Here is a 9,930-nt window from a genome sequence, read left to right on the forward strand (position 1 = left end):
CCTTGCTTAAATGTAGCTGCACAGCTCTTGTCCAGAAATGGTGCCATCCAACTAAAATCATATATTCAGGCAGCTGATTACATTGTGAGACACTGACCTTGAGCTACACTGCTGTGCAGTAATCCAAGCCATCTGCACTTGACCTTGACGACAATTAAAACCTTCAGATCTCTCAGGCGTTTCCTTCCTCTGATTATAACTTAGGGGTTGCAGCAAAACTCAAAGGGAAACAGAACAGGTTTTGGTGCCGGCTTGATTTCTGCAGGGCAGTTCTCAACAGAGAAATCCCCGCTTTATGTAACAGCTTTCTTCTCAACTGAAATCCAGGTACTTAACATCTAACAAACCCTGAACTTTTAATTACTCCATTGGCTCTTTTGCCCAGAGGGAAATAGGGACCTTTTGTTTATGGAACCAGAGTCAGGCAAAATTACGAGGTAAAGTTTGTCCTGGAGATCTCCTATCTCCCCCGTTTCCCACGCCCCCCTGCAGCCTCTCCTCTTTGCTTTCCCTCCTTCACGTGGGCCTTGCCTCCACTAAAGAGATACAAACAGACAAATAATAAAGGGAAAGAAAGTCAATGTTCCATTCCTTACCTCTTTTCCCTTAAGATTCCCACACCTGTAGGATTTGTGACTTTCCCTATGAATTACAGGGGAAGCGCACACAATAAGTACATTCAGCCATAGTGTCCAAGGACACACTGCTGACCAAGGGAGTGGCAAGGAAAAGCCCTTGCAGGGAACTGATTTCTAATGGGAAGCTCAACCCCATGGCAATCCTTGGGGAAGGAGAGGCGGTCTGGCTGGCTGGGACCTAGGAAGTCACGCTATGTATACCTGCCTCAGTATTCTTCCACTACAGCTCTCTGGGCAAGCGCTGAAGGGGCTCCTTGAACTTGGGCCCTCCTGTAGGACGGAGGCTGCCGGACTCAATCTATGGATACTGATAAGTGAAATCATAAACTGTCCTTTTGTGTCCTGCTTTTTAAAGTTTAGTATGATGTTTTCAAGCCTTATCCATGGTGCAGCATGTATCAAAACTTCATTTCTTTTTATGTCTTAATATAATATTCCATTGCAGTATCTATATACCACATTTTGTTTATCTATTCATCTGTTGATGGACACTTGGCTGAGGGGGTTTTCTTGGGTGACCGTTGAAACATTCGAGAACATGAAGATATCTTTTTCTGACTGGGCACCTCTGGGGATGCAGTGCTTTTTCTTAACACTAAGATGTGACAGAAGAGCTCATCGCAGATACCAATTAGCGACGAAGGGAAAAGAGTGAAATATTTATTTCTTTGCCTTACATTTAGTCAGCACTCTCCCTGAGTTTCACTAGATGTGTCTTCAACACTAGTCAGGGCACAGCACTGGTGCCTACAAAAATTTTACATTCACTTAGATTCTCTTTATAACCTTATGCCATAGGCCTTTCCGTTCTCTTAAAAAAATTAGAAAGTGGAAACCCCCCATAAACTTACTCTCCAGACATAATCTATAGTATTATTATTATTATCATCTTCCCTTTGTAGATAAGAAAAAACTAAGACTCAAGGAAAGTAAGATAATTTACTCAAAGCCGAGGTTCTATCTTCAAATTCATAGGCTCTTTTAAGTCTGTTTTCCATATCCCCTCCCCATTTTGTTCTGTGGATGGTAGTAGTTGTGTGTGTGTGTGTGTGTGTGTGTGGGTGTGTGTGGGTGTGGGTGTGGGTGTGTGTTTCTTTCATTTTTAATATTTTTCCAAGGGGGAAAAATGGTCAATAGTTTAAGAACAACCTAAAATGTCTGTTTTGTCTGCAAGACCACTATTCGGTATTGCCAAATTGTATGTAAAAATACACACAGAATTTAGTTTCAAAGGCCTGGGTTTTGATAAGTGGGTCACCACCCATAAGTATGTCTGAAGTGTGGTGGCATCACAGTCCCCACCCCCCGCCCGCTTCACTTGCGGGATAAAGGGCAGATGCTGCCGATCAGGGGTGGCATCTGCTGCTGTTTGCCCGGTGGCTGAGCGACCACAGTTTGGCTGCTATACTAAGAGGCCCAAGTCCTGGTTGGTGTTTATCATTCCAACCACTTACAACATGTAACTGTTGGAAGAAAATGGAAACTGTAACGGTTCTATTTTTGTTCCAGTTAAAAATACTCCAACATAGGCAATGTCAACATAGACAGCCCAGTATTTTTTTCAAGATCATAATATTTGGTTGTTTCACAGTATTAACTAAATGATACACCACCCCTGGCTGTATCTTTAGGTTTCTGTATTTATCAAAATCCTTTTGCTAAATTAGTACATCAGAATAAAGCAAGTCATTCCAAGTTTTTTCCACATGGTTACTGAGAATTAAGAGAGGGAATAGAGGGAAACTGTCACGGGAGGCTCGCTCTTCGCACTGGGGCTTGCGCTGTGGGACGCGTGGAAGATTGGGAAGTGAGTTGTTGAACTGTCCGTCAGCTGTGCATTTCTGGTGTCGCGGGGAGCTATGGATAATCACTATGCAAAATATCCGTTATTGTACATTAAAATCAGGGATAGAAAAGACTTTGACATACCTGTTTTTTCCCTGGCTGGTGTGGCTCAAGGAAATTGAGTGCCAGCCTGTGAAGCAAGGGGTCTCTGGGTCGATTCCCAGTGAGGGCGCATGCGTGGGTTGCAGGCCAGGTTCCCTGTAGGGGGCTCACGAGGGGCAACTCCACACTGATGTTTCTCTCTCTCTCCTCCTTTTTTCTCTCTCTAAAAATAAATAAATAAAATATTCTTTAAAAAAAGAAATAAAATATTCTTTTTCTTATGATAACAATAATAAATATCTATTGTAGAAAATCTGTTACAAGTTGCCAAAAGCCTAGTGTAGGAGAAACCTTTTGTAAGCTGAAACTGTAAAGTGAAGAAGCGATCGCCATTAATTTCATGGGAACATTTTTGCGCATTGCCGGACCCCTCAAAATCACCTACTGTGTATGTCATACCAAGTAACGCATGTAACCTGACGCAGCACTGACATAAAGGCAGCGCAGGGCCCCCATCGCTGCTCAGGGGCCCACCGCCGCCTCTAGAGCAGCAAAACGGGGCGCTGAGCACTCTTTCACTTTGGGTCTTTCTGTGTGACAGCAAAATCCTCTTTGGATTCCTTTGTTAGTTTAGCAAAAGCAGGTACTAATGTAGGTCTTTTGTAACAGCAAAGTGGTATGACTAAGCACTTTAGAAAAGCAGGAGAAACCTGTAAATGTAGAACACTGTAAAAAATAAAAAAGACCCATAATTCCACCAGGCTAGAAGACCCCATGGTATATTTCCTTCCAGCCTTTTTTGCATGCATACATTATTTTTAGACCAAATTGGGATCATGCAGGATATTTAATTTTGTATCCTACATTTTTGACTTGGCATTAAATCATGATCATTTCTCCATAATATTAAATAGGAGGTTTTAATGTCTGTATAATATAAACATATAAAAACTTGCTTTTATGTAAATTTTAATGTGTTGAATATTCTAATGGGGTCAAAATGCATACCCTTTAATTTCTATAATTTGTCACATATCTTCTTTGAATTTTTAAAAAGATTTTATTTGTTTATTTTTAGAGAGAGGGGAAGGGGGGGAGAAAGAGAGGGAGAGAGACAGTGATTGGTTGCTTCTCACTCCCACAACCGGGGATCTGACCTGCGACCCAGGTGAGTGCTCTGACCAGGGATCAAAAGGCCACCTCTTGGTTCGCAGGCCAGCGCTCAGTCCACCGAGCCACACCAGCCAGGGCACCATATCTTCTTTTTAGTGTCTAAGATGCAAAAAGGTGCTCTGACCCAAATTATAAGAAGACCCAAAGGAAAAGTAAGAAATCATTACACCGTCTTTTGAAAAACAATAGAACAAACAATGCGAATAATACCAAAGTGCTAGATCAATCAAGGTACAGGGACAGCATGGGAGTTTAGGTTGGAAGTTGCCTATTTCCCATTAAAAATGTCAGAATAGTCTAGTAGTTAAAGATGACACTCCGCGGCTAAGCACTAAAGATGGTAGTTCTATAGTTACAGCCTTTCGTGTGCCAGTATTGTTTCAACAGACATGAGCATAATTTTAAAACATTTAAAGGTGCTAGTTTGAGAAAACACATTGTTTTCCCCAGTAAAGAAAAGGTGTTCAAGACTTAGGTTTGCCCTGTAACAATGCATTCGGTGATCATCTGATGAACTTGTTAGCTTAATTCTTCTCTTTCAGAAGGAATGGTGTCAAGACAGCACAAACATATTTAATAACCATTGTGTTCTACCAGGATTACCTTACAGACATAAGCCCATGATCCAGACTTTGAAATACAGGAAGGGATACCCTTGACTTCATAGTAGTGTTGAAAAGGGAGACAGGTGGATAAACACACACACACACACACACACACACACACACACGCGTGCAACAAGACCCCAGATGCGTAGTAAGACTTTTAACTAGTTCTAGACTATCGACTATATAATGAAATGTAGGCTGTTAATCTTCCTAACATTTATACTGTTTAACCAGAGGTCTGAAGTAGAAGCTAAGATACTATGAATTTCATTTCATCTCTTGATGTTAATTTCCTCTGTAGTCTGAATTAATAGTAGTGCAAACTGACAGGAAACCTAAGCCCCAGTGTCAGTTCAGTTGTGACCCTGGACACATGGCTTAATTTCTCGACTCAGTTTCCCATCTGTGAAGTAGTGGTAATTACAAAGCCCTCGGGTGAAACTGAGATAACGACGTGAGAAAGTTTCATGAGCATTTAAAAAGCATGGGCCAAGATACAGCAAGCTATGATTATTATCATCCTGTTATTAATTTCTTCACATAGAAATGCAGCTATTAACTGAAACACCACTCAGTGACACAGTGAAGCTCTGTCTTTAAGGTTTTTGAAGAGTTTTGAAAATGGAAGGACGTGCAGGAGCTCAGGTCTGGTCCCAGCTGAATTCGTTCTACACAGTGCAAGGGGTGGTGGCCGCGTTCCAGTGGGGTCCCCCAAATAGAGACCTTCTGCTTTAAATACCTTTATTATAAAACGTGACGTGAGAATCAATTGTATAGATTTGTCACTAATGTTTACCAGCTGTCAAGATTCTATTCCCTTTTTCTTTTTTTGATCAAACAACTCCCGGAAAGCATTTCATTTCATCCATCCGTACTTTAAAATATATTTCTAAAAAATATGAACATAAAAACAGTACTATAATTATCACTGAATCACTTCATCCTACAATACACCTTAATAATTTCAAAATAGCCCTGTCTGGAGTGGCTCAGTGGGCTGGGCGGCTTCCCACGCTGGTTGGATGCTCAGTCAGGGCACAGGCCTGCCTTTCCGGCCCGGTGCCTGGTTGGGGTGCGTGCCAGAGGCAACCAGTCAGTGTTTCACACTTGCTTTTTTTAAAGATTTTAATTATTTATTTTTAGAGAGGAAGGGAAGGAAAGAAGGAGAGAAACATCAATGTATGGTTCCCTCTCATGCATCCCCTGCTGGGAACTGGCCTGCAACCCAGGCATGTGCCCTGACTGGGAATCGAACCGCGATCCTGCGGTTCGCAGGCCTGTGCTCAATCCACTGAGCTATACCAGCCAGAGCGCATCTATGTTTATCCCCCCCTTTCTCCCTACCTTCCCCTCTCCCTAAATCAATAAATAAAATTAAAAAAAAACAACAATACCAATATAACACTATTGCAGTCAACATTACTTGGTTATTATTTTATATTTGGAATATATACATTAATAGACATACCATCAAAATATTCTCTTAGCCCTGGCTGGTGTGGCTCAGTGGAATGAGTGCCAGCCTGTGAACCAAAGGGTGGCTGGTTTGATTCCCAGTCAGGGTACGTGCCTGGGTTGCGGGCTGGGTCCCGGGTCAGGGGTGTGCGGGAGGCAACCACACATTGATGTTTCCCTCTCTCCCTCCCTTCCTCTCTCTCTCTCCCTCTTTTTAAAAGATTTTATTTATTTATTTTTTAGAGGAGAAGGGAAGGAGAGAGGGAGAGAAATATCAATGTATGGTTGCTTCTTGTGCATTCCCTGCTGGGAACTGGCCTGCAACCCAGGCATGTGCCCTGACTGGGAATTGAACCGTGATTCTTTGGTTTGCAGGCCTGCACTCAATCCACTGAGCTACACCAACCAAGGCCCCTCTCTCTTAAAATAAATAAAGAAAATCTTTAAAAAAATACTACCTTACAAACATTCAGAACAATTATTTCCTTTGTGTGTCTATAGTACTAAAAATTCTGTTAGTTTCATTTTTTAAAATGTGTTTTCAATTTGTAGGGGTTGCTTTTTTTCCCTTTTGATTTAACTGAGATTTTAATTACGTAAATATTCACATAGTTCCAAAATAAAAACTATAGACAAACCAAGATATGTTCACATAAGTTGTGCTTCTATTCCCTGTGCCCTCAACTGGTCTCCTACATCCTCCCAGAAGTAACTCATTGTTGTTATTCCTTGGTTTATCCTTCTGTTGCTTCTTCTGAAAAAATTTTCTAAAGAGCTTACTACAAACATTGCTCTGCATGAATAATGACATAGTCATTAACCTTGGCCATGAGACATTTTACAATTTTGCCAGTGTGTCTTTGAAATTGTTTCCCACAAGAAGAAATGCATGTGTGATTTTGCTAGGTATTTCCAGATTATTCTCGGAGGTGGACCATTTTGCATTCAAAGAAGTGTAACCAAGAATACCCATTTCACCCTGGCTGATGTGGCTCAGCGGATTGAGTGCTGGAAAGCTCTCAACTGTGAACTGAAAGGTCACTGGTTCAAGCCCCCAGTCAGGGCACATGCCTGGGTATCAGGGCCAGGTCCCCAGTGGGGGGCATGTGAGAGGCAACCGACTGATGTATCTCTCACACATTGATGTTTCTCTCACAGATTGTATTTCTCTCCCTTTCTTCCTCCTTTCACTTCTCTCTAAAAATGAATAAATAAAATATTTAAAATAAAAAGATTCCCTCTTTATCTTTTTTTTTTAAAGAATGCTGATTTCTCCTCTACCCCAGGAATAAAATGGTCTAACTTTTAGATTTTTGCCTATTTGATAGAAAAGAGTGGTATCATGCAGTAGCATTAATACACGTGATTGAACATCTTTTTTTGTATGTTTAAGGACTATTTTCATTTACTTTTCTGTGAACTGTCTGACCTTATCTTTTGCCCACTTATCTTGGGGTCATTGCTCTTCTGGAAGTTTAGGGGCGCTTTATGGGTTATGGGCACTTGCTATTTGTGACAACATTTGCAAACAACTTTTCCTGGTTGGTTAAATACCTTTCCCTCACTTTAAAAACCAAGGACTATTTGTGCACAGTGGAACTCATCCTTTTTAGAGCACAGTGTGAGGAGTTCTGACAAACCCGGACAGTGGAGTAACCCACCAGGACTGAGGTCAGGGTTCAGAACAGTTCCTGTTGCTCGCCCTTGACTCTGCCCATTGTGTTCCACTTTGCCATGACTTGGCTGTTTTAAAGCTACTGCAGCAATGGCTTAATGTAAACAGATTCTTTCAACAAATAGCTCATAATTCTCTTCTGTGCTTTAAACAAACAGATTCTACCTAGGAAGGAGAGGGCACATGTAACTAATAAAGTACCTTTATTTTTCTGTTAAAGGAACTTCGATGTTTAGAAGTTCCTTTAGCAAAGCTGATATGTTTGCTCTTTTTCATTTGAGGGAATGGGGGGCAAGCAGCAGGTTGGAGAAGCAGAGAGGAAATATGGCAGCCTCTAAAAAGACTTTTGGTAGCTTTGCTGTTTTCAACATGCTCCTGAAAGGGGGTCGGATTACCTCTGCAGACCCTCAGCTCCTCCCACCCCACCCCCAAAATGCGCCATGTTGGCATAAGGATTATTTTGAGCTGAAGGTAGCTGAGAAACAGCTGACTTTGGAAAAGCTCTAAAACCAGAGGATATCCGTTTCCCTTTTGTAAAGGAAATTTTCATTTGAAAAGATGTCTTCCTCTCCGGTATCAGCAAGAGGAGAACGCCTCTGAAGACCACTCAATGACTTGAGTCTGCTTAACAAACCATATTTTCCATACATTTCCTCACCTTCCCACAAACTCCCCTCCCAGCCAAAGCCTAAATCCCCTGCGCCACATTAGACAAAATGGTTTATCTGCCTCTTCTTCACTCCGTTTCTGTGAAACTCCCATATTCATATGTAACAAGCCCTTTTCTCCTGTGAGTCTGCCTTTGGTCAGATTAATTTGTAGGTTCTTAGATGCTGGACCTAACAAGGTAGAGGGAAAAGTTTCTTTCTCCCCTACATTATCCATATCGTTTGAGTTTTTTAATAGAAAAATATTTAATTAACAATAAGCAAATGCATATTCAAAGAATAAAAAGTTGAGTTCTGACTACAGTGGATAAGTGGGTTGGGTGTCTGCCTGCAAAGGGAAAGGTCACCGGTGTGATTCCGGGTCAGGGACTGTGCTGGGGTTGCCGGTTGGTCCCAGGGAGCGTAGGAGAGGCAACCGATCGCCATTTCTCATGTGTTTCTCTCCCTCTCTTTCTCCCTCCCTTCCCCTCTCTCTTAAAAAAAGTTTAATTTCAAGATTCACAGTAATATTTATATTATGGTAAATGATAAAATGTAATCCCCTTCTTCTGTTGAGTGTTCAGCTTTTGCTGTTTTTTTTCCTACTTAACTTACCCTGCCACATTTTCCCCTGGGCTTTCTATTACTCCTCCTCCCCCTTTCCCTATCTATCCATTTGAATTTTTTCAGTTTAGTGGGAGACTGGATTTTGCTTGACTGCTCTCCACAACAGCAGTGAGCGAACATAAAGTTCAAGGATTTGGTGCTCTCTTCCCCAGTGTCCAAGCAGCAGTTGTCCTCTGCGCTGAGTCCCTCACAGAACCACAGGAAGTTTCACAAGAGACGGTCAGGCTTGTTTGTCTGCTTCTCTCAGTTGCGTTACAACACAGCCACCCCACACCCCAACACTCTTTTCTTTATGTCATGCCCTGCGTGCTAGGCCCGAATTTCTGAGAGTTACAGTCTCTTAACTCCTCAGTTTATGTTTTAACAACACCTTGGCCCTCACCTCTTCGGTCAACTTTGCTTCACAACTTCAAGTGTTGACTCTACTTGTTTTGTGTTGGTAACCTTTTCCCTCTTCTCTGAACTTTCTATTTTTTTTTAAAGATTTTATTTATTTAGTTTTCAGAGAGACTGGAAGGGAGGGAGGGAGGGAGAGAGAGAGAGAGAGAGAGAGAGAGAGACAAACATCAGTGTGTGGTTGCCTCTCACTCACCCCATACTGGGGACCTGGCCCACAACTCAGGCATGTGCCCTGACTGGGAATCAAACCAGTGACCCTTTGGTTCACAGGCCAACACTCAGACCACTCAGACACACTAGCCAGGGCTGAACTTCGAATTTTATTGTCTTTTTCTCTGCCTATCTCTTTCCTTCATGACTCACCAAGTCTTCGGTTCATATTTTGATACATTATTCCTATAGATTTGTTAATGGCCTAGTTACCATCTGTAATTATGTAATTGTTCCACGAAGTATGTTTTCTCACTAACTACATTAAAAGCTTTTGGGAGGCAGGGGACCTATCTGACACTTCTTTCGTACCTCGGTGCTATGCATGTAATGAGTGCTGACTGCAGCTGAAGACTGGAGGCCGCAGAGCGTTGAAAGCAGGGAGCTCCGACTCTCCTCCAGAAGTCTCTCCATTGGCAGTCCTTCTCTTCTTTGATATGGACGTGTATGCGGCCAGTTTAAACTACCATAAGACCTCCTCCGCAGAAATTCTGGACCCACCATTCGGTTTCTGTTTGTTATTATTAAGAAGAACCGCAATCTCCCTGGAATGCTTTCTCTGAACAAAAAAGCATTTCTGTTTACCCAAAGGTGTCATCCGAAGACACTGA

This window comes from Artibeus jamaicensis, unplaced genomic scaffold (assembly GCF_021234435.1).
Source record: "Artibeus jamaicensis isolate MK-2021 breed Jamaican fruit bat unplaced genomic scaffold, CSHL_Jam_final contig_233, whole genome shotgun sequence".
NCBI lineage: Eukaryota > Metazoa > Chordata > Mammalia > Chiroptera > Phyllostomidae > Artibeus > Artibeus jamaicensis.